This window comes from Hibiscus syriacus, unplaced genomic scaffold (assembly GCF_006381635.1).
Source record: "Hibiscus syriacus cultivar Baekdansim isolate YM2019G1 unplaced genomic scaffold, ASM638163v2 tig00110716_pilon, whole genome shotgun sequence".
NCBI lineage: Eukaryota > Viridiplantae > Streptophyta > Magnoliopsida > Malvales > Malvaceae > Hibiscus > Hibiscus syriacus.
This window is the reverse complement of record NW_024062835.1, coordinates 1,949,865-1,976,394: the sequence shown is the minus strand read 5'-3', so window position 1 is coordinate 1,976,394 and position 26,530 is coordinate 1,949,865.

Sequence of the window (26,530 nt, the reverse complement as noted above, 5' to 3'; positions counted from 1 at the left end):
AATCCCTTTACTTGCAAAATAATGAATCCCTAATTACTGAGAATACACAAACAAGTAAATAATCATTTCCTTGAGCTACAAAGCCAAAAATCAAATGAATCAAATATCATAAACATAAATCCACATCACTAATAACGATTTTTATGCTCGTCAAACCTGCACATTTCACTAAAAACTCACCAAAATAAAAAAGAACAAAAATTAAGTAAAGAAGCGAATGGAACCTTTGCGAGTGTGGAAACCGGTAGGCTGCAATTTTCCCCTTGTAGTAATCCCTTGGGGCTATTTTTGAGGAGAGAATATCGAGCGATGAGGTTCGCTTCCTTCGAAATGCCCTTCCTATCCCCAATATCAATCCCAGCGACATTTTCCCCTCTTTTTTACCAAATTATTAAACCTGAAACCAGAACTAATCCATTATTTTTAGAGATTTTACACACACACACACACACACACACACACACACACATATATATATATATATATATATATTATCAAGCATTATAGGAACATACAGAAACAACAGCAAACTTACTGTTTGAAGGGTTTGGAAGATCGAAGAAGCAAATATGAGCAAAGAAGGGGTTTAAGTCTTGCGGTTTATCGTCATCTTCATGATAATCATAAGAAGTGACGGCGTTTCCATAGGCCCATGGGCTTTTAGCCCTTACCTTTTGGTGTTTAAGAAAGCTGCACTTTGAACATAATAAGCCTAAATTCTCTTGAATCAATAATTTTTGAGTAATTATCTATTTGGTATCCCATCTTATATTTTTGTTTTGATTATCAAATTATTTTTCAAAAATCATACATAACATTTTATTCTGATTCTATTTTGGTATCCTATCGTAAAGTTTGGCCATTGATTTAACAAAAATAATGTAGTAATGTAAAATAATAATTTTTGTCTCAAAACTTACAAATTCTACCAAATTAGTTATTAATATTTAAATTTTATTATTAAATTAATAATAAATTATCAAATTATTATTAAATTATTAAATTAAAATATGGTAAACTATGCGAATAGTCTCCTTTGTTTTCGATCTGACCGAATTTGATCACCAGTTTAAAAATTAGGTGTGCACGGTCCCTTACGTTATCGGTCTGCCCGATTTAAGTCTCTCAACCATTAATGTTCGTTAACCTATTAACGGAAGGATTCCGTGGCAATTTAAAAATAGTAAATAAATCCACATAAGTCACAAACTGTAAGTGACCAAATTCACTTATTTCCCACATGTATATATTATTTTACACACATATATGTATTACAATAACAATTAGGGATTAAAAACCCTAATACCTTTTTTATAAAATGTAAATAAGAAAATAGGGAGAAGAGGAAAAAGAAGAATGGAAGGCAATGACGTACCTATTTGTCAATGTGGACAACCAGCTCAAATTGTTACAGCTTGGACAGAAGATAACCGAGGTAGGAGATTCTTTGGTTGTAAAAATTATGGGAAGGGATCAAACACTCATATTCGATTCTTTGATTGGTACGATGCTCTTATGGCACCTCGTGCAAGAGTGGTCATTGTTGGGTTGTTAAGAAAAGTGAAGAAAATGAAAACAACAAGATAAAAAAAGAGAATGTATTAGTTTTTTTTGTTGATTTTGTATATGATGATGATGTGGATTATGAAGTAAATTAGGTGATGGTGAAAAGTAATCGGTGAAGGTAGGTAGTAGTAAGAAGTAGATTAGTAATGGTTTGTGTATGGGTCACGGTGGAAAGTAATCAGTGAAATGGTTTGTGTGTGGGTCGGAGAAATGTTTTAGCAATGTAATTAAAAATATTAATAAAATATGTATGTTGAGCAATTTAAATTGATTTTAGTTGAAGCTTAAATTGTTGCTTAAATTGAAGGCAGAAATGAGAAAACAATGACATAAATAGATTCAAGGCAAATATATATTAATGAGGCAAATGTGTTACATATATCCAGTTTGTAAGTAAGCTGATAAACTTGATAAATCTGATAAATCAACTACAAAATATATCTAGTTTGGGAGTTGATACACATGCTAAATCAACTAAATAAAGATCTAAATTAGTTAGATAAATTTACAAAAGATTATGCCCAAACTAAACAAAGTTCATTCACAAAATGATTTGCCCTAACTTAACAAACACAAAATAATTTGCCCAAACTAAAACAAGTTCATTAAAAAAAAGCATGGCCAGTTAGGTTAATCACTCTATGGTTGAAGTGTAATACACCAAATATCATATTAGTGACCTTATTGAAAAGATTTAAAAATTTGGAAGATTAAATTGAATAAATGGTAAAGTATAAGAAATGATTTAAATAAGACAAATTAGTAAAAAATGGAAGAATAAAAGAGCATGTTGGTCTTTTAGAATGAAATGAATTTAAAACTCATTTTTTATTAGGGATTTAAGAAAGGGGAAAGTTAAAATCTAAACTAAGTTATTTACTCCTATTCTTCTTCTTCCCGTGGTTGACTATTCTCCTCCATAGCTAAAGGTAAGTTTCATATAACTAGTTTTTCCTTTTGATTCTGGTGTGTTCTTGCAACCTTAAGTGATATGTAAGCTTATGGAAGGGCTAAATAAGATTAAAACTAGGAGATAGAAGAAATATTTGAAATTGAAGAAAATGAGTTTTAAATGATATGTTAGAATATAAGTTTTTATTGATGTTTATTAGTATATTTGACTTGTCAAAGAAGTAAATAAGATATTAGAAGCATTGGATGGGAGTAAAAACATGTTAGAAAAAGTGGTATGATTCTTGGTTGTAGATGTTCTTTAGAAATTTTAGATGTTATGAGAAGCTAAATGAAAGATAGTTAGTTAGGATAAGTAAAGAAGAGTTTAATAGTATTGATGGAGGTAAAAATAAGAGAATTTGACCAAATTTGGGTAAAAATCGGGCTAAAAATGGAAAATCTGGGTAAGAGTATCGGTACTAGAAGAACAGTACCGATACTATAGGCTTAAATTTGGGAAAATTAGATGAACAATATCGATACTAAAGCAATTAGTATCGATACTGATGTACTATGAGGAACGTATCGATACCATTGATTCCAGAATGTAGAAATGGTATCGATACCGTAGTGGAGTATCGGTACTATAGTATAAAAGTATCGATACTAAGAGAAAGGTATCGATACCATGGATCCTAGAATGTCAAAATGGTATCGATACTGAAAGGGGTATCAGTACCATAATATAGAACTATCGATACCAGGGTAGGGGTATCGATACTATTGAGCCTAGAATTTAAAGATAGGCTAAAATTGTTTTAGAAATATAAATAATAGTACTTGTGAGTATTATTAAAGTCTAAATTCTAAATTATAGAGAATATACTAACATTTGGTATGGTATGTGTCTTTAATGGATGTTTGAGTAGATCATAACCAAACTCCTGAGTCATGCAAGAACAAGAGCAAAGATAAAGTTGCCAAGTAGTTGGACATCATTAAAGCATACAACCGAGGCATATCAGGTGAGTGAATTTATTATGTACATTAAGAGTTATAGTTGCATTTGGTTAAATACATATGTTGCATTGTTATATCAATATTATGTGTACTATAGGCACTAAGTGTGCAACCCCTGGAATTCATCATATATTGATGAACGAACGTATAGGCACTAAGTGTGCAACCCACGAAATTCATCAAATATTGATGAACAATCGTATAGGCACTAAGTGTGCAACCCACGTAATTCATAATATGTTGATGAACAACCGTATAGGCACTAAGTGTGCAACCCACATAATTAATCATATGTTGATGAACGACCGTATAGGCACTAAGTGTGCAACCCACGAAATTCATCATATGTTGATGAACGACCATATAGGCACTATGTATGTGAACCACAAAATTCATAATATGTGTTTATGAATGACCGTATAGGCATTACGTGTGCATCTCAACAAAATGATAATGACTTTAACTAAAAGAATTGGTATTTGATGGATATGAAATAATGAAGTAATATCATCATCTCACTAGTATTCTTGCCTCACTAAGGAAATACTTAACATATGTTTATTTCATGTGTAGGTTATATCAAGTTGAGTAAGGAGCACATCTTACATCACAAATCTGGAATCGCCTCATCAATAACTGTATGAAAACAATGTCTATTTTAATATTATTAATTGGCATGTCATAGAATTCTGATAACGCCCTGCAAAGTTTTTGGTTGATAATGATGTAGAAAGGATAAAATCTTTGAATATTAACTTTTATTATATATTGACGTTTAATGAATGTTTTATTAAAATTAAATTAAAATGTTTTATAAAAAGAAACAAAATTTTATGGGTTTTCTAAAGAGAAATGTTTTTAAAGTGATGTGACATATGTATCTCGTGTACGGAAAGATATACGGGAAATGAGTGTTACATTTATTGGTATCATAGCTATAAGGTTAGTTGATTCTCGGTCCAAATTGAGTGTATTTTATTGTAAAATAAGGTTTACATACCACTAAGATGTCAAGGTTATTGAAAGGGTATAAATAGAATATGATCAATGTCTCTTCTTACTAATTTAAGTATTATTCTTATGTATGTTATATTAGATGTCGGATTCTACGAATTCGAGAAGAGAAGCTGATCAAGAGAATAACAATGGATCAGGTAGTGAAAGCTATGAAGCGAATAGTGAGCATCCGATTCCATCCAAGAGCGCTAGTGCACCGGCATCTCAAGGTATGCCTATGCCAGAGTTTGGAGCTTTTATGCAAGCTCTCGATGCTATCTTGACATGGTTCCAACCTCTTCTTCCTCCCCCTGCTCCTCCAGCACCGCGAATGTTAATCCCAAAAGAGTTTAGAAGTTTGGGAGCTCCTGAGTTTCGGGGAGAAGAATGTGAAGTTTAGATGGATGCTAATTTATTTTTAAATGATGTTATGGTGATGATGGAAAGTCTACAATGCTTAGATCATGAAAAGTTGGGCGGAGCTGTATCGTTACTCCGAAGATGAGCTCGTGTATGGTGGTCAAATACAACAATGTATGTATTACCTGGTCAAGTAAATTGATAATTTTTTCAAGATGAGTTCAAGAAAAAGTACATCGGGGAACAGTTTATGAGGTCAATCATGTTGAAGTTTCTTAATTTGAAACAAAGTGATAGAGCATTGCATGTGTATGAGGCTGAATAAACAAACTTAGTCGTTATGCTACTGAGGTAGTTCCTAATGATAAAGCCTGACGTGACTGGTTTATCAAGGGTCTAAGGCCTAAGTTGAAAGAGATGATGTTGGCGTTAAACTTTCCTAGCCTTCAGGAAGTCATAAACCGAGCTAAGGATATTGAAAGAGCTCAAAAGGAGACTCTAGTAGCGGAGCAGAATATGCATACGAGAAAAAGAGTGAGAATGTGTTCAATTTCCCATCATGCTAAGAGAAGCAAGTGCTCGAGTTCCTGATATACTGGCAGAGATAGTTCTACTGATGCTTCTCAGAAAACTAAACAATCACATTTTGTTGCTGCTAGCTTAGGTAGAACTTATGAATAAAGAAGTAATCCATGTTAGACATGTGGTAGATTTCATTGAGGAGTATGTAGAGTGCTCTCTGACGCTTGTTTTCTTTGTAGAGAAATGAGTCAATATGATCAGAACTGTCCACAGAGATTTGTAGATAGATCAGTGCAAACTGAGAGATCAGTAGTAGCACTTTGTAGAAGCATAGGAAGAAGAAGATTTGGTGGTCAATCTGAGTCTAGTCAACGACAAGAGACCCCGGGAATGGCTCAAATTTATAACATTAAGACTCACGAGGATAGGGATGACCCAGAGATCATAACATGTACATTCTATCTTTTTGATGAGATTGTATTTGTTCTAGTTGATCATGGTTCCACACACTCTTACATTAGTACAAAGTTGGCTAGAACTAGAGGAATTCCTTTAGAACCAATTTTTAGTGAAATGATAGCAGTAAACCCTATGGGTTATAGTGCAAAGGTAACTCGGTATTGTAAAAAATGTCCGATCAAGATTCGAGGGGTTGTGTTCCTGGAAAACTTGATGGAGTTATCTTTCGATGAGTTTGAAATCATTTTGGGCATGAAATGGTTGTCTCCACATCATGGATGGGTGGATTATTGCATGAAATGATTATTTTTGAAGTATGCGGAAGGCTCTGAAATAGTAGTGATTGGCGAAAAATCGAAATCACTATCCAATGTGATATTGGCCATAACGACAAAGAAAATGATGTCAAAGGGATGCATAGCTTTTCTAGCTAATGTAATAGACACCTAAATGCCAGAAGTGAGATTAAACGATATCCCAATAGTTAAGGAGTTTTCATAGGTTTTTCTAGAGGAATTACTGGGTTTACCTCCATATCATGAGGTGGAATTCAGGATTGAGGTTTACCCGGGTACCGAACCAATTTCTATGGCTCCGTATCGAATGAATCCAATGGATTTAAGAGAATTAAAAGCCCATTTGTAAAATCTACTCGATAAGGGATTTATTAGACCCAATGTTTCTCCTTGGGGAGTACCTATGTTATTTGTTAAAAATAAGGACATGTCTATGCGGTTATGTATTGACTACCATCAGTTAAATAAAGTAACGATAAAGAACAAGTATCCTTTTCCGAGGATTGATGATCTGTTTGATCAACTGAAAGATGCAGCGGTGTTCTCAAAGATAGATCTGAGGTCGGGGTACTATCAATTAAAGATCGAACAAGATGATATTTCGAATACAGCTTTTCGGACCCGGTATGGACACTACGAATTTGTAGTAATGCCATTTGGTTTGACTAATGCTCTTGCAGTATTTATGGACTTGATGAACAGAGTATTCTAACCTTACTTGGATCAATTCGTGGTGGTATTTATAGATGACATTTTGGTATATTCCAAGTCAAGAGAGGAACATGATGCTCATCTTCGAGTGGTTCTTCAGATACTTTAGGAAAAGAAGTTGTATGCGAAATTGTCCAATTGCAAATTTTGGTTAGCTGAGATTGTTTTCCTTGGTCATTAGTCTCTACAGAAAACATAAGAGTAGATCCCAAAAAGATTCAAGCCATAGTAGATTGGCAACCCCCAAAGAATATTTATAAAGTTTAGAGTTTCTTGGGGCTTGTTGGTTATTATAGACGATTCGTGAAGAACTTCTCGATGTTAGCTTTGTCGTTAACTAAGTTGTTACGAAGGGATGTGCCTTTTGTTTGGACGAAAAAATACGAAGAAAGTTTTGAAATGCTAAAGAGAATAGTAATAGAGTCCCCAGTGCTTGTAGAACCTGAGTCAGGTAAGGACTATGTCATTTTTAATGATACATCCCATAATGGATTGACATGTGTGCTGATGCAAGAAGGGAAAGTTGTGGCTTATGCCTCAAGACAGCTGAAGAATCACGAGAAAAATTACTCGACGCATGACTTGGAGTTGGCAACAGTCATGTCTACTTTGAAGATTTGACGTCATTATCTATACAGTGAGCGTTGCCATGTTTATATGGATCACAAGAGTCTAAAGTACTTGTTGACTAAAAAAAATCTAAATTTGAGACAGAGAAGATGGATTGAACTTCTAAAAGATTATGATTTGATCATCGAGTATCATCTAGGAAAAGCTAATATGGTAGCTGATTCATTCAGTCGAAAGATTTTTGCAACGCTAAGAGCTTTAGATACGCACATATATGTAAAAGAAGATAGTGTCTTGATTATTGAACTTAAGCTAAAGTTGATATTTTTGGATTGGGTAAAAGAGTTGCAAGGGCGAGATGATAAATGCTTGATGAGAATGCCGCAAGTTGAGAAAGAAGAGGTTAAAGACTTCGAAATGAGGGTTGATGGTGTTTATATTATCGTGGAAGACTTTACATTCCCGATAATGATTAATTGAACAAAGATATTCTTTATAAGGCACACTATAGCCCTTTGATGATGCATCCATGCATGAATAAGATGTATCAGGATATAAAGAGTCGTTATCGGTGGCCTGGTATGAAAAGAGTAGTATCGGAGTTTGTTGCAAAATGTTTGACATGTCATCAAGTGAAAGCTGAACATCAAGTGCTTTCTGGATTACTACAATCGATATCCATTCCTGAGTGGAAGTGGGAGCGAGTCACAATAGATTTTGTTTCGGGGCAACCTTTGTCACCAGGTAAAATGGACTCAATATGGGTAATCGTGGACAGATTAACCAAGACGGATCATTTTATCGCGATTCGAGTAGATTATTCAATGGATAAGTTTACAGAGTTGTGTATAAAAGAGATAGTTAGACTGCATGGAGTGCCTATATCGATAGTGTCCGATCGAGACCCAAGGTTTACTTCAAGATTTTGGAAGTCTTTACATAAGGCTTTAGGTACTCGATTGAACTTCAACACATCTTTTTCATCCACAGAAAGATGGGCAGTCAGAACGAGCTATTCAATTATTAGAGGATATGCTAATAGCCTGTGTAATTGAATTTTTAGGATCATGGGAAAGGTGTTTGCCTTTAGTGGAATTTGCTTATAAAAATAGTTACCAATCGTGTATTAAGATGGCCCCGTATAAAGCTTTGTATGGGAGAAAGGGCCGAACACCATTAAATTGGTTTGAACTCAAAGATAGAGATCTAGTTGGCCCGGATTTAATGAAAGAAATAGAAGACAACGTGAAAGTTATCTAGGATAATATAAAGATAGCCTCTAATCGAAAAAAGTCTTATGTTGATTTGAAAAGAAAAGAAATTGAATTTCAAGTGGGAGTTATGGTGTTTCTGAAAGTGTCACCTTGGAAGAAAGTATTACGATTTGGACGCAAAGGCATGTTGAGTTCGAGATTTATTGGACCTTTTGATATTTTGAAAAGGGCCAGACTAGTAGCATATCAGTTAGCTTTGCCTCCTGTTATGGACAAGATTCACAATATCTTTCACGTGTAGATGCTCAGAAGGTACTGATCAGATCCATCCCATATTATCACACCAGAGGAAATAGAGATCCGATCAGATTTAACTTATGAGGAAGAACCAATGTGGATCTTGGCTAGAGAAAACAAGGAGTTACGTAACAAGAGAATTCCTTTAGTTAAAGTGCTCTGGCATAATCATAAGGTAGAAAAAGCTACTTGGGAAAGAGAGGAGTGTTGGGACCGTCGGCGCACCCCATGGTGTAGCGGAAACAAAACTCGACGGTCTCACCAGCGATCCAAGTATGAAAAACTGAAATCAGGAGGAAGGGATGAGAATACTTACAACGGGTTCCGTGAAAAATAGCAAGGACAATAGTGAATATTGGTGGTGTAGATCGGTTCGAATCGTAAGCCTCCACGAAAAAATGTCTCGGCCTCTACTCAGTTCACCCGATTGAGAGCAATATTTTTCTTCCCCAAAACAGTTTTGAGAGAAAAATGGCTGAATGTTTTGTGTGTGTGTTTTAAAACGGGTGCTAGACCTAACACACCCTTTTATAGCCAAGTTACCCTAATCATATTAGGGTTTTATTATTTCAAATTAATTAAATCTATATTTAATTAATTATAATTTAATAATCCTTTTATATCCAAGTTACCCTAATCATATTAGAGATTTTATTATTTCAAATTAATTAAATCTATATTTAATTAATTGAAATTAAATATTCGGGATTATTAAAACATATATTTAATTAACTCTAGAAATATATTTTAGTAACGTACAATAAATTGTACATCTTTGCTCATTTCAATCCTAAGGTGTGACGTTGTAGGTTCTTGTAACGTTAGCAGTAATTATTAGAACAATTCTAATATTACATACAATGAGTGACATCTAGTAATATATCATTGTCACCTAAGTTACAAGAAAATGTGATTCGACATATCATCTTGGTGATTAACTCTTTTATGTATTACATCATTATGTCCTTTATATCTAGAATAAGCACAAGTCTTGGAATAATCACACTTGTATAGCCTATATATTGTTTCTTGATATCTAGAGTAGATTGTAATTAACGAATAGTTTATGATATCTCATATAAACTTATTCGAGCTTGGCCATGCGTTTCTAGTCTTACTCAATCAAGTGATATGTGATATATTTCCTATTATATAGGAAGGACAAATCTTATCTTAATCATACACACCCACTACATATATTGAGATATATTCAATAACAGTCTTTATAGAGCAACCAGTTACAAATCTTGTTTAGCTGCATCAAAACATACAACAATATATGTTGGGATAGTATTGATCTCAAGTCTGAGGATCATACATATAGTCATCACCATGATCAATGTTATGATTGTCACATAATAATCTAAGACATATGCTCATGGTCGGTCAATCCAATACATTGTTCTCTAACAATATAATCATGTATCAATTCTGACATCTCTATGTCAATGACAACTCGTTGTCATCAATCAATAACATGTTAGTCTTAAGCGTATTATTATTGTCCATGCCCATAATAATACTTGACTAGGGATCTTTTAGTAATAACAATTATGTCATTATATAGACTTTATTATCTTCCAGTTTATGTTAAACACATATATATATAAATGAAAATAATAGCGACAATGTCTTTATTCAATAAAATCAGTAAATAAAAGTATTATTTCAATCATCATATGATTGGTCTTTGGGCATACTCTAATAATCTTCCACTAGCACTAAGACCCAATCACTCACATATCTAATACCGAGTGACTCAGTGTGACGATCATGCCTCTGCTGTGTAAGAAGTTTCGTCAAGGGATCAACAATGTTGTCATCCGTGTGTACTCTACATATTTCCACATCTCCTCGATCAATGATCTCTCGAATGAGATGAAAGCGCCTAAGAATATGTTTGGATCGTTGATGAAATCTGGGTTCCTTTTCTTGTGCAATGGCTCTATTATTGTCACAACAGAGTTCTACAATATCTGATATGCTAGGAACAACCCCTAATTCCGATATAAACTTCTTGATCCAAACATCCTCTTTTTATGCTTCACTGGTTGTAATGTATTCAGCCTCTGTTGTAGAATTAGCTACTGTTTCTTGCTTCGAACTTTTCCACTCACAGTACCTCCATTAAGTCAAAACACAAAACTTGATTGCGATCGTGAGTCATCCTTGTCAGTTTGGAAGCTGGCATAAGTATAACCTTTTATACTAAGCTCTTTCTCCCCTCCATAGACAATAAATTTATCCTTAATTCTTCTTAAGTACTTAAGGATATTTTTAACCGCAACCTAGTGATTTTCACCAGGGTTTGCTTGATAATGACTCGTCATGCTTAGAGCATACGATACATCTGGTCGAGTACATATCATGGCATACATTATAGAACCAATAGCCGAAGCATATGAAATCTTATTCATATGTTCTCTTTCTAGTGGAGTTAAAGGACACATTTCCTTAGAAAGAGAAATGCCATGTCTCATAGGCAAAAATCCTTTCTTGGATTCTTCAGTACTGAACCTTTTCAGCACTTTGTCTATATATGTACTTTGACTCAGACCTAGAAGTCATCTTGATCTATCTCTATAGATCTTAACTCCTAAGATATACGCTACCTCACCCAAATCTTTCATAGAAAAACAATTACTTAACCAAGTCTTAATAGACTGTAAAGTAGGTATATCATTTCCTATGATGAGTATATCGTCTACATACAAGATTAAGAAAGAAACAATGCTCCCACTAGCCTTCTTATAAACACAAGGCTCATCTTCATTTCTGATAAAACCAAACTCTTTGATTGCATCATTGAAACGAAGATTACAGCTTTTAGAAGCTTGCTTTAGTCCATAAATAGACCTCTGTAGCTTACAAACCTTTCTAGTATTTCCTGGAAAGACAAAACCTTTTGGTTGTGTCATATACACATCCTCTTCAAGTTTTCCATCAAGGAATGCGGTTTTGACGTCCATTTGCTAGATTTCATAATCATGGAATGCATCTATTGCGAGCAGAATCCGGATAGACTTAAACATAGCTACAAGGGAGAATGTTTCGTCATAGTCTACACCATGAACTTGTTGAAAAACCTTTAGCGACTAATTGCCCCTTGTATATTTGTTCATTACCATCTATTTCGGTTTTCTTCTTGAAATCCCATTTACACCCTATAGGTTTGACCCCTTCAGGTGGTTCAAGCAAAGTCCATACATGGTTTACTGACATGGAATCCATCTCAGATCTCATGGCTTCATGCCATTTCTCAGAGTCTGGGCTAGACACTGCCTCTTGATAAGTCATGGGCTCATCTTGATCCATAAGAAGAACATCTCTATGTGTCATAACGAGAAATCCAAATCTCTCAGGTGCACGATGTTCTCTTGTGGATCTACGCAGTGATTGTGTTTCTAAATCTGTTGAATGCTCCTCAACAACTTGTGAAACATGCTCAACTTTAGGTTTATTTATTTTTTTCTCTTGAACTTCTCCAAGTTCAATATATCTACCATTCCCTTTCTTTGAGAGAAATTCTCTTTCGAGCAAAACTCTTGTTCGAGCAACAAACACTTTGATCTCGTTAGGGTTGAAGAAATAGTATCCCTTAGTTTCTTTAGGATATCTAACAAATATACACTTATGAGATTTATGTTCGAGCTTTGTAGACATCTGATGTTTTATATAAGCTTTACAACCCTAAATCTTCATAAAAGACATACTGGGACATTTCCCAGTCCATATCTCATATGGTGTCTTTTGAACTGATTTAGATGGAACACGATTTAGTGTGAAAGCGGCTGTTTCAAGTGCTTGTCCCCAACAAGAAGTCAAAATATCACTATGACTCATCATCGATCGAACCATGTCTAACAGTGTTTGATTCCTTCTTTCAGAAACTCAATTCCATTGTGGTTTACCAGGTGGTGTAAACTGTGAGACAATCCCACATTCTTTTAGGAGTTCATTAAACTCTATGTTTAAGTATTCTCTACCTCGATCTGATCGAGGTGCCTTAATACTCTTGCCTAGTTGATTTTGTACTTCATTTTTAAATTCCTTAAACTTTTCAAGGGCTCCAGATTTATGGCGCATAAGATAAATATACACATACCGATTGAAGTCATCGGTAAAAGTAATGAAGTAATGGAATCCACCTCTGGCTTGTGTAGTCATAGGTTCACATACATCACTATGTATTAACCCCAATAAATCACTTGCTCGCTCACCTTTACTATTAAAAGGAGCTTTAGTCATTTTTCCCAACAAGCAAGATTCACATACATCATGTTGTTCGAAAACAAATGAATCTAAGAATCCATCTTTATGGAGTTTTGATATGCTTTCTCACTTATATGGCCTAAACGACAATGCCAAAGATAAGTTTGATTCGAGTCATTTGTTTTTGATCTCTTAGTATTTATGTTATAAATGGTGTTATCTTGATCCAAAATATAGAGACCATTAACCAATTGTGTCGAACCATAAAAAACACTATCGAGATAAAAAGAACAACAATTATTCTTAATAATAATCTCAAAGCCAATCTTGTCCAAACAAGAAATAGAAATAATGTTCTTAGTCAAACTAGGCACATAATAACAATCCTCTAAATTTAAATCAAGTCCACTATGCAAAGATAAAACATATGTCCCTATAGATAATGCATCAACTCTTGCTCCATTTCCCACTCGTAGGTCCACATCTCCTTTAGCCAGATTTCTTCTATTTTGTAGTCCCTGTACAGAAGTACAAATATGAGAACCACAACCGGTATCTAATACCCAAGAAGTAGATGTTGACAAATTAACATCAATAACATAAATACCTAAAACAAACGTTCTGTTTGCTTTTGCATTCTTGACCTCTTCAAGGTAAACAGGGCAATTTCTCTTCCAGTGTCTGGTCTTATCGTAATGGAAACATTTTCCTTCTTTTGTAGTCCCTTTTGGTTTGGTCTTACCATTGCCCTTAGACTTTTCCACTACCTTTTTCTTTCATTTTCCTTTGTCCTTGTGGACCATCAGAATGGGCTTAGGTCCAACCTTTTTCATGTTACTTTCAGTAGTTCGTAACATGCCAAGTAACTGTGGCAAATTCTTGTTAATTTCATTCATGTTGAAATTAAGGACAAATTGGCTAAAGCTATCTGGCAACAATTGCAGGATAACATCGGTAGCCAATTCATCTTTGAGAGGAAATCCCAGCTTTTCCAACGTTTCGATATAGCCCGTCATCTTGATGACATGAGCTCCTACAGGAGTTCCCTCTGCCATTTTGCATTGAAATAGAGCTTTAGAGGTCTCATATCTCTCTTGACGTGCTTGCCCTTCATATATTTCTTTGAAATTTTGAATCATCTCATATGCAACCATGTCCTCATGTTGCTTCTGAAGCTCAGGAGTCATGGTGGTAAGCATTAGACATCCAACATCTAACATATCATCCATATGTTTCTTGAATTTGTCTTTGTCAGCTTTTGAAGCATTAGCTACCGGTTCATCAGGAACAGGTTCCTCAATGACATATTCTTTCCTTTCCTGTTTGAGAACAATTCTCAAATTACGAAACCAGTCAAGGAAGTTTATGCCATTAAGTTTATCCTTCTCAAGGAGTGATCGCAGTGATAAAGTGTTGTTTGCCATTAAATCTACAACAACGGAAATATTAAAGTAAGTAAATTTATCGAATTAAAATTTATATATAGGACTTTATTTACAAATTACTCCCACTATTTTATTCAAAATTAAAAACCCTCTTTGTTTTATTTTCGAAAACATTTAGCGAAATTTTTTCTAGTGGGTGAGGATCCATAATACATCAATTTCCTAAATCAGCTTTGGCTTTTCTTTTAGGATAGTGATTATTTAGGTAAGTAACAGTTTACTAGTTACATCTCATTTAACTCCTCATTTTGGTGAACAACTTTTGTTCAAGTCATCTCATGACTTATCCAAATATTTAACCTCTAGGTTTCTAATCCTATTAAAATAACCTAGCTAAGTTATTACCAATATTTCAACCGGTGAATATCACTTGCTAATTCTTTGCGTTTAACCAAGATAGATTTATGTGACAATGCTTTGGCAAAGTCCACACAATATCGATCAAAGCCTTAACGAGGGTAAATATTGGACGGTTAAGTTAACTTAGATTATAAAGAGGGATTTACGTAATTATCTCATCATTGTTCTTTTTATTATTAGGCCCTTATTGATCTCATCAATATTTATTCTTATTTTATCATTTGATGCATTGCATACATAACAAATATAGCAATAAATAAGATTCAATGATTATAGCCCAAAATAATGACTAAGGTGGCCCATCCCAAGCTAATGGGAGAACCAAGAACCCTAAAGCCTAAGACTATTCTCTAGGTATCTTCTCGCCATTCTTCTGCTCCTTGTGAATCTTCATAGGTTTATAATTTTAAAAGAAACTCGTTTTTACATACGAGAGAGTAAGATGAGAAAAGAAATATAACAGAGATATAGAAAGGCACGGCTCACAGACCGTATCTCAAAATAAACCATTGTAAATTGAACAAGGGCTATAACCATGCATATCAAACACCATGCAAAACAAACATATCATATATATATATACACGTTGTTACACCTCTGTTTCCATGGAAAAACTTCAGGATTTGATAACAATTATCAACAAAATCGTGCTTTTGGGATTTTCAATCCCGAAGGTTTTTTGCATCGGAACAACCATTTTTCCACTTCCAAACATGATCTGCTATCGCACTCCCACAGATCATCCAGCAACAAATCGATTGAAAAAATATTAACAAATTAACTTATTAATCTTTGCGGTTATCGATTCGAACAATAATATCAGCATATTTACCGAAATTGATAAAACTAAAACATGCATCTCATACATATCACATCAACCAAAAATTTAACCCAAATTCAGATCGTACAAGTGGCTCTGATACCACTGTTGGGACCCTCGGTGCACCCCATGACGTAGCAGAAACAAAACTCGACAGTCTCACCAGCGATCCAAGTACGAAAAACTAAAATCAGGAGGAAGGGAAACGAATACTTACAACGAGTTCCTTGAAAAACAGCAAGGACAATAGTGAATATTGGTGGTATAGATCGGTTCGAATCGTAAGCCTCAACGAAATCACATCTCGTCCTGTACTCATTTCACCCGATTAAGAGCAATATTTTTCTTCCCCAAAATAGTTTTGAGAGAAAAACGACTGAAGGTTTTGTGTGTGTGTTTTAAAACGGGTGCTAGACCTAACACACCCTTTTATAGCCAAGTTACCCTAATCATATTAGGGTTTTATTATTTCAAATTAATTAAATCTATATTTAATTAATTATAATTTAATAATCCTTTTATATCAAAGTTACCCTAATCATATTAGGGATTTTATTATTTCAAATTAATTAAATCTATATTTAATTAATTGAAATTAAATATTCAGGATTATTAAAACATATATTTAATTAACTCTAGATATATATTTTAGTAACGTACAACAAATTGTACATCTTTGCTCGTTTCAATCCTAAGGTGTGATCTTGTAGGTTCTTGTAACGTTAGTAGTAATTAGTAGAACAATTCTAATATTACATACAATGAGTGACATCTAGCAATATATCATTGTCACCTAAGTTATAAGAACATATGATTCGACATATCATCTTGGTGATTGACGCTTTTATGTATTATATCCTTATGTCCTTTATATCTAGAATAGGCACGAGTCTTAGAATAGTCACACTTGTATAGCCTATATATTGTTTCTTGATATCTAGAGTAGACTGTAATTAATGAATAGTTTATGATATCTCATATCAACTTATTCGAGCATGGCCATGCGTTTCTAGTCTTACTCAATCAAGTGGCTTGTGATATATTTTTTATTATGTAGGAAGGACAAATCATATCTTAATCATACACACCCGCTACATATATTGAGATATATTCAATAACAGTCTTTATAGAGCAATCAGTTACGGAGCTTGTGTAGCTACATCAAAACATACAACAATATATGTTGGGATAGTATTGATCTAAAGTCTGAGGATCATACGTATAGTCATCACCATGAGCAATGTTATGACTGTCACATAATAATCCAAGACATATGCTCATGGTCGGTCAATCCAATACATTGTTCTCTAACAATATAATCATGTATCAATTCTGACATCTCTATGTCAATGACAACTCGTTGTCATCAATCAATAACATGTTAGTCTTAAGCGTATTATTATTGTCCATGCCCATAATAATACTTGACTAGGGATATTTTAATAATAACAATTTTGTCATTATATGGACTTTATTATCTTCCAGTTTATGTTAAACACATATATATAAATGAAAATAATAGCGGCAATGCCTTTATTCAATAAAATCGGTAAATAAAAGTATTATTACAATCATCATATGATTGGTCTTTGGGCATACTCTAACAAGGAGGACATAAGGAAATAGTTTCCACACCTCTTCTTTTCAGGTTCTTCTTTAAATTCGAGGACGAATTTTCTTAAGGGGGAGAATTGTAATACCCCAAATATCATATTAGTGACCTTATTGAAAAGATTTAAAATTTTAGAAGATTAAATTGAATAAATGGTAAAGTATAAGAAATGATTTAAGTAAGACCAATTAGTAAGAAATGGAATAATGAAAGGGCATGTTGGACTTTTAGAGTGAAAAGAATTTAAAACTTATTTTTTATTAGTGATTTAAGAAAGGGGAAAGTTAAAATCTAAACTAAGTTATTTACTCCTCTTCTTCTTCCCGCGGTTGAGTGTTATTCTCCATAGCTAAAGGTAACCTTTATCCAACTAGTTTTTCCTTTTGATTCTGGTGTGTTCTTGAAACCTTAAGTGATATGCAAGCTTATGGAAGGGGTAAATAAGATTAAAACTAGGAGATGGATGGAATATTTGAGATTGAAAAAAATGGGTTTTTGAATGATATGTTAGAATATGAGTTTTTATTGATGTTTATTAGTATAATTGACTTGTCAAATAAGTAAATAAGATATTAAAAACATTGGATGAGATTAAAAGCATGTTAGAAAAAGTGGTATGATTCTTGGTTGGAGATGTTCTTTAGAGATTTTAGATGTTATGAGAAGCTAAATGAATGAAAGTTAGTAGGGATAAGTAAAGAAGAGTTTAATAGTATTGATGGAGGTAAAAATAAGAGAATTTGACCAAATTTGGGTAAAAATCGGGCTGAAAATAGAAAATCTAGGTAAGAGTATCAGTACTGGAAGAACAATACCGATACTATAGGCTTAAATTTCGAAAAATTAGATGAACAGTATTGTTACTAAAGCAATTAGTATCGATACTGATGTAGATATCAATACTATGAGGAAGGTATCGATACCATTGATTCCAGAATGTAGAAATGGTATCGATACTGTAATGAAGTATCAGTGCTATAGTATAGAAGTATTGATGCTAAGAGAAAGGTATCAATACAATGGATTCCAGAATGTAAAAATGATATCGATACTGAAAAGTGGTATTGGTACCATAGTATTGGAGTATCGATACCAGGGTAGGGTACCGATACTATTGAGCCTAGAATTTAAAGATAGGCTAAAATTGTTTTAGAAATCTAAATAATAGTACTTGTGAGTATTATTAAAGTATAAATACTAAATGCTAGAGAATATACTAACATTTGGTATGGCATGTATCTTTAATGGATGTTTTAGTAGATCGTAACCAAACTCCCGAGTCAAGCAAGAACAAGGGCAAAGATAAAGTTACCAAGTAGCTGGACATCCTTAAGTCATACAATTGAGGCTTATCAGGTTAGTGCATTTATTATGTACATTAAGAGTTATAGTTGTATTTGATTAAATGCATATGTTGGATTGTTATATCAGTACTATGTGTACTATAGACATTAAGTGTGCAACCTACGAAATTCATCATATGATGATGAACGAGCGTATAGGCACTAAGTGTACAACCCATAGAATTCATCATATGTTGATGAACAACCGTATAGGCACTAAGTGTGCAACCCACGAAATTCATCATAGGTTGATAAACGACCGTATAGGCACTAAGTATGCAACCCACAGAATTCAACATGTATTGATGAACAACCGTATAGGCACTATGTGTGCGAACCACGTAATTAATAATATGTTTATGAATGACTGTATAGGCACTACATGTGTATCTCAACGAAATGTTAATGACTTTAACTGCATGAATTGGTATTTGATGTATATGAAATAATGAAGTAATAACATCATCTTACTAGTATTCTTGCCTCACTAAGGAAATACTTAACGTCTGTTTATTTCATGCATAGGTTATATATAGCCGAGTAAAGAGTACATCTAGCATCACAAATCTGGAATCTCCTCATCAGTAATTGTATGAAAGCTATGTCTATTTTTGATATTATTAGTTGCTATGTAATAGAATTCTGATAATGCTCTGCAAAGTTTTTGGTTGATAATGATGTAGAAAGGATAAAATCATTGAATATTAATTTTTTTATATATTGACATTTAATGAATGTTGTATTATTATTAAATTAAAATGATTTATAAAAAGAAACAAAATTTTATGGATTTCTAAAGAGAAATATTTTTAAAGTGACGTGACATATGTATCTCGTGGATGGAAAGGTATACGAGAAATGGATGTTACATGAAGCTTCTGATCCTTTAGTTGGAGGGTGATTGCTTGTAAATGTATATGCTAAGGTAAGCAAATCTATGCAAGTATACATAATCGAATTAAGTAATAAAGGGTAAGTGAGTTATCGTCTCCTCAGGGATTGGTACGGATTTTGATATTTCACCACAACTAGAACTAGGTGTCAGAGCTAGTTCCTGAATTCTTGTCAAAATAGAAAAACAATTAGTAATAGATTATACGAAGAGATGTCAAAGCAAGAAATTATTATAAAGTATGGTTGTAGAAAAGTTTGGTAGAGAAAAAGTAAATATGCAAAAGTAACAATTTAAAATAGACAAGGCAAAGAAAAGCGTTGATTCAAATATATTCAAAATAACCTCACATATTCAGACTTTTCGCATAGCAGTCTGGTTAGTCTTTTTTTTATGACAAGAAATTATTCTAAGTCTAGAAGGATTTGTTATGATATGCTTAGGCTGCCCAACAGGATTACTGTGTATTCCTATATGATTGTTATGACAATACTACTCAGTGTTAACTACAACCCTTGGTTTGTCAGACTGTTGTTGTAGTAATACCCCTCAGCGTGAACTATAATCGTTGTCTTTCCTACTCAAGCGTCTATCTCTTTTAGTTGATTAAATCCCTCTCCTTATCTCTAAGGTAGGCATGTTAAACATCACCATCCTAGATCCATTCCATTGTTCACGTAGATCTATCTTAATTCTCTCGAATCTAAGAATCAATGTCTAGACAAACGGTAATCTCTCGAAGCTCTTACAATTTCGATACATGTTTTACCTAGGCCATAGGCAATCTCTCGAAAGCTCTTACAGTGTCAAGGTAAAATATTAAAACGATGAACAAAATAGACATAATCAAAATTATAACGCGTCATTCATAAACCATAAAATAATTATCTTGGCAAAACAAAAACCAACACCAAGTAAAGTAGTTCATGGCGTCGCCAAAAATTCATCCAAGAGTATCATAGTTTAATACAAACCCCATAATAAATTAAAGAAATTTAGAACAAAGAAAGAACGACTCCCAAACAAGGGGCTCTGCCGTGACATCTCTGACCAGCACCGTTTCTGCTCCGCCAGTCAGCCTCTCTCGAGGCCTGACCGTCGTTCTACTAAAGATTGGCTATGGAGGACACCAAGAACGGTCGGGTTGGAGAACGGTGGAAGGTAAAACACTACAGCTGCTCACTCCACGCCTTAGGTAAGTTTTTTTCCTTGCCTCCTCTCTTTGGTGGCTATGACTGGGTATTTATTAAGGGAATTTTCCTAGGTTTTACATAATTAAATATTCCTTAAATACTCATGTTAACTTGTCCAAGCTATAGATGGAAAGGCGACTGGATATTGTTATAATCTTGGGGGATTGATTGCATGTGAGGTCATTCGTAGAACTGGTATGTGACATAAGCAATTCGTCAGATCCGCTTTAGACTTGCAAGATAAATATGTTCCTCACTGTCTTTATCTTCTGTGTTCCACTGGCCCTTGCAAAATATATTGTCACGACTGAAATGTTCATCCTAAGTTAATTCCTGCAAATACACAATCCACACAAGCCCTTTCTCTTCACTAGAATCAATCAAACCAAATAAATCTTGCCCAGGCAAAACTTATCCACCACATGCTATTATAACCTAAATGCAACTAATATTCTATGACCACATTGTTTAGACGAGCAATAACTTAAGTAAAAAGACTAGAAATAGAGTCTTTTTTATGGAGTTATCACACCCCCAAACTTATGCTATTGCTTATCCTCAAGCAATGGATAATAATTAGTAGGAAAATTAAATTTGTCATGGTAAATTGATATTAAGATATCATTTGGTTTTAAAATTTCAGCCCTCAGCAAAAAGTTTAACCTCAACATGCTAGAATGGCATATAATTCAAGTACCTTCCTGAGTCAGGATTCTTTGCTAGTGTGTGTACATGATTGTAATTAGTCTATGCATTAACGTAATTAGAAAACTTCAAGTAAGTACTTATGTTTTGCCAAGGTGTCAAATTGTTTGTCAAGTACAGTTTCCACTTTTATTTATTCACTTTTTTTTGAACGGGGAGTCAGCTCATCATACCTACCCTTTCACACTCCAAGTGAAATGGAGCATACCTTCCACCCCTGAGCTAGTCAGTAGAGTCATCATGTGACTACTTTCATTCACTCATATGCCTAGGCAACCTTTTATTTATGGATTTCCCAGATATGTCATTACATAGAGGAGTGTCCATTTTATTCCACAAAGTTTAAGCACTAAAAAGTTCAACTTAAGCTTTACAATTCTTCGATGTCGCGGCGTGCAGAAAGTTCTTTCCTAAAAATTTACTAAGCACCTTAAGCAGAGACATCATACAATCATGTTTATAAGTTTACAAATAATCAATCCTAAGGTTGGTTCTATCATTTCGACTGTCTTACAAAATAATTCTGGCCTATGCAATAAAATTATGCTTTCATCATCAGACTTCCTTAATTTATTCCACACAATAGTCTCAACATACTCATACCATGACAACCAAAACTTTCAACCAATTCTCATTAATTCCTTTTAACTAATTGTGAGATGCAACACCTCCCCCAAACTTGAAGGGTGCATTGTCCTCAATGCATGAAAAATAAAACAAACTTCATGAAACTAAATGCAAATGCAAATGCAGAAGGAAAAAATGTGAACTTACGGTGGTGGGGTAGCTTGACTGGACGCGCGTTTTCTGCTTCGTTTTGGAGGAAGGGCTCTTGGATCCCATAGCTTTTGACGAAATCAGATAGGGAGATGGCTAAAGGACACAACCTGTGGTTCACTTAATGCAACGCGTTGTGCTTGGGGCACTTGCTGGTGATTACTTTTCCTCAGTGTATGTGGGCTGTGTAGGTGTTGCTTGAGACTGGCTTTAGTCAGGTTCGGGAATTGGTGTTGTGTGACATTCTGGGGACTGTTCAGTTGCTTGTTCGGTTGTGGGTTGATCATGGACCGGAATTAAAATCATCATCTACAAAATATTCAGGCGAGATTTCCTGGTGTTATCGGAAGAAGAAAAGGAGGAGCTCAGATATTCGTCTGTCTCACAGTGTCCTTCTTCATGCACAGGCGAGACATGCGTGGGAAGTGGTGGGACATTTACGAGGAACTCGGTGGGAATAGTTTGCATCGAGGCATGAAATTTATTGCTGCCTGCTGTGTGTTTCAGAATTTCATTAGGAAAGGGCGACATTTCTTCATTGGTAATTGGAAGCAGCTCCTTGAAGAATGCATTGAGCTGTGCATCCCTTGTATTGATATAGCCAAAGAAAGTCTGGATGTAACTTTCCAGGTGCTCGATCCTCTCGCGTGTCTCTCTCATAGATGTGACCACGATTATCATTCTTATCGCTGCAACTAATTTGGCTCCTCTCCCCAAGCCCTCATACGGAGCATTATCATCGAAGCTCATGAGTTCTGGCACATTCTTTTTGGTTATTCCTTCCTTTGACTTTATAAAGTCCTCGAACGGTTCCTCGAATATTTTTTTCTTCATGTACAGAGCCGTTATCAGGTTAGGAAAAAGAAGGTTACCTCAGTTTCTCTTTGCACATTCATGAACTTGCTCGAAGATGATTTCTTCCACATCGATTGCTCGCCCATAAGTAATCAAGTGCAGTAGCATCAACCTCCTTACTAATATAGTTGTGTTGTGGGAGATCGACATCATATTTCCCTTTAAGAAGTGATTCCATAACTTTACAATCGGCTTAAGGGCTCGACGATCTACCCGCTTACGCGTTGGCGTGTTTTCTTCAAACTTGGCCCATCCAAAACAGAGGTCTTCCAGGAGTCCATCGTAGGTTTCTTGATCTACCTCAACCAAGAATTTATTATGTTGATCCTCCACTTTACCAAGCTTAAAATAGTGGTTGAGGGCCGATGGTGAGAATCAAATGAATTTCCCTCTCACATAGATATTATGTTACGATGGGTCTCCTAGATGGGCATAAAATTTACGAACCATCATCGGTACCACCACCTTAGGATGTTGAGCAAATTTCTCCCACTTATGCTTTCTTACTATGTTTATTACCTCTTGTTTGAATGGTTCATCACTTTCTGCGAGAAAAACAAAACCGTCCTCTTTTGTAGATTTTTGAACCTTGCTTCAGCTTCAACAGTTTGAAAATGCTCAAATTCGGAGGATGAGGCTGGATTTTTCTTGGATCTAGCCATGGTTTTTGATGTAACAAGGCGTATTGTGGCGGCAGTGTTGAAGAAAGAGGAAAGAGAAAAGGTTGAAGGAAGAGAAAATATGGGAACGATAAGGAAGAATGAGTGATGGTTGGTTTTTTAGGGAAGGTAATGGGTGGTTTATTTGGGGAAAATGATCAAAATGAGGAGGGAAAAAGATATGATATTAATGATAAAATATTTTGATTTGACGTAAAGTAAGGGAGAGATATCTTTCCCTTTTCACAATTGCCGCCAAAACCACTTAGATTAAGGTTTCTTTTCCTCCCATGCGTGAGCTTCAACCCCCGTGCTACCACGTGTACCTTGCATGCCACAAAGAAACAAAAATAAAATAAAACTAAATAACTCATGCATAATAAAAATAACTTAATTTATTTATGTACATAATTTGGATTTTTGTTTCCTAGGTAATTAAAATTGTTTAGGAAAGTAAAGCAAACTCTTGGACATCATATGTTGTCGATGTCGGTTTATCGCGCATGACTGGTACTCCTTTGTATTCCTTCAGTCTCTGACTATTCACCTTGAAGATAGATCTATCATCATGGTTCTTGATTTCTATTGGTTAATTGTTATGGACTTGGTGTACGATGAACGGTCCTGACCATCTAGATTTTAGCTTGCCTGGAAATAATTTGAGTCGTGAATTATAGAGCAATACTTTTTATCCAGAATAAAATTTCCTTGGCAAAATTTTTCTATCATGCAATCGTTTACTTTTTTCTTTGAATAGGCAGACATTTTCGTAAGCGTAAGCTCTAAACTCATCCATTTTGTTCAGATCCAGAAGTTTTCTTTCTCCAACAAGTTGGGCATCCATGTTCAATTTCTTGATGGCCCAATACGCTTTATGTTGAAGTTCCACAGGCAAATGTCACTCCTTGCCGTAGACTAGCTTGAATGGGGACATTCCTAGCGGTGTCTTGAATGTTAAGCGATATGCCCATTGTGTTTCATCTAGCTTTGGCGACCAATCCTTGTGATTTGGGTTAACCAATTTCTCGAGGATCTGTTTGATTTCCCGGTTAGAGACTTCATTCTACCCATTGGTCTGGGGATGATATGCCAAGACAATTCAATGACGTACCCTGTATCTTTTCAGTCGCCTTCGTAATAATTTGTTGTCAAAGTGTATGCCTTCATCACTGATAATACCTTGTGGTGTTCCAAAACACATAAATATATTCTTGTGCGAGAATTTCAGCATGGTCTTAGAGTCATTCTTAGGTTTTGCGATGGCTTCTACCCACTTGGACACATAGTCCACTGCCAAGAGAATGTATAGATCACCAAAGGATAAGGGGAAGGGTCCCATAAAATCTATCCCCCACACATCGAAAAGTTCGACTTCAAAAATGTTTTGTCATGGCATTTCATGTCTCTTGGATATGTTCCTCGTGCACTGACATCTATTATATGACTTATAGAATTCTTATGCATCTTTGAACAAGGTGGGCCAAGAGAAATCGGATTGAAGAACCTTCACTGCCGTCCTCGTTCTATCGAAATGTCCTTCGTATGGGGATGAGTGGTAATGAAGTATAATTTCTTTGTGTTATTCTTCTAGGACACATCTCCTACTTATTTGGTCACCATATTTCTTGAATAGGAATGGTTCATCCAGTAATAGTGTCGCACATCATGTCTGAATTTTTTTGGCTCACGCTAGATAAATCTAGAGGTATAATACCAATAATAAGAAAGTTGACTATGTCAGTGTACCAGGGCACATTCGTGACAAATAAAATTTTCTCGTCAGGGAAATCCTCATGGATGTCCTTCATGCCATGACAAATAATTTTGTTTTCTAACCTAGACAAGTGATATGTTACTTGGTTTTTAGTATCCTTTCTATCCTTTACCTCTAAATCAAACTCTTGTAGTAATAATATCCATCTAATTAGCCTAGGATTTGCATATTTTTTATTGATTAAATATTTAATGACAGAGTGATCAGTATGCATAATAACTTTAATTCCTATAAGATATGGCCTAAACTTATCGAATGCAAATACTACTGCAAGAAGTTGGTTTTTTAGTTATGGTTTAGTTCATCTGTTCATCATTAAGGGTACGACTAGCATAGTAGATAACATCAAAGATTTTACTTTTTTGTTGTCCTAGCACTACCCCAACTGCATAGTCACTGGTGTCACACATAAGATCGAAAGGTACGTTCTAGTCTGGGGGAATAACAATTAGCACCGAGGAAAGTTTTTTATTCAAATCTATAAGGCATTTAAACAGTCATCATTAAACAAAAACAATTGATTTTGTTAAAGCAAAAGACACAAAGGCTTTGATATTTGAGAAAAATCCTTTATTAACCTCCTATAAAATCTTGCATGTCCAAGAAACTGTGTATGCCTTTTAAATTAGTATGTGGAGGTAGATTCTTGATTAAATCCACCTTGGCTCTATCTACTTCAATTCATTGGCAAGAAATCTTGTGTCCCAACACAATTCCTTCGGTTACCATAAAATGGTATTTCCCCCAGTTTAGCACTAGGTTAGCTTCTTCACATCGCTTCAATACTTTAGATAAGTTGTCAAGGCATCGGTTGAAGTCGTCGCTCAAGACGGAGAAGTCGTCCATAAATATTTCCATGCAATCTTCCACCATATCTGAAAAAATGGCCATCATACGCCTCTAAAAGGTTCATGGAGCATTACATAGTCCAAACGACATTCTTCTAAACACATAGGTACCATACGGGCATGTGAAAGT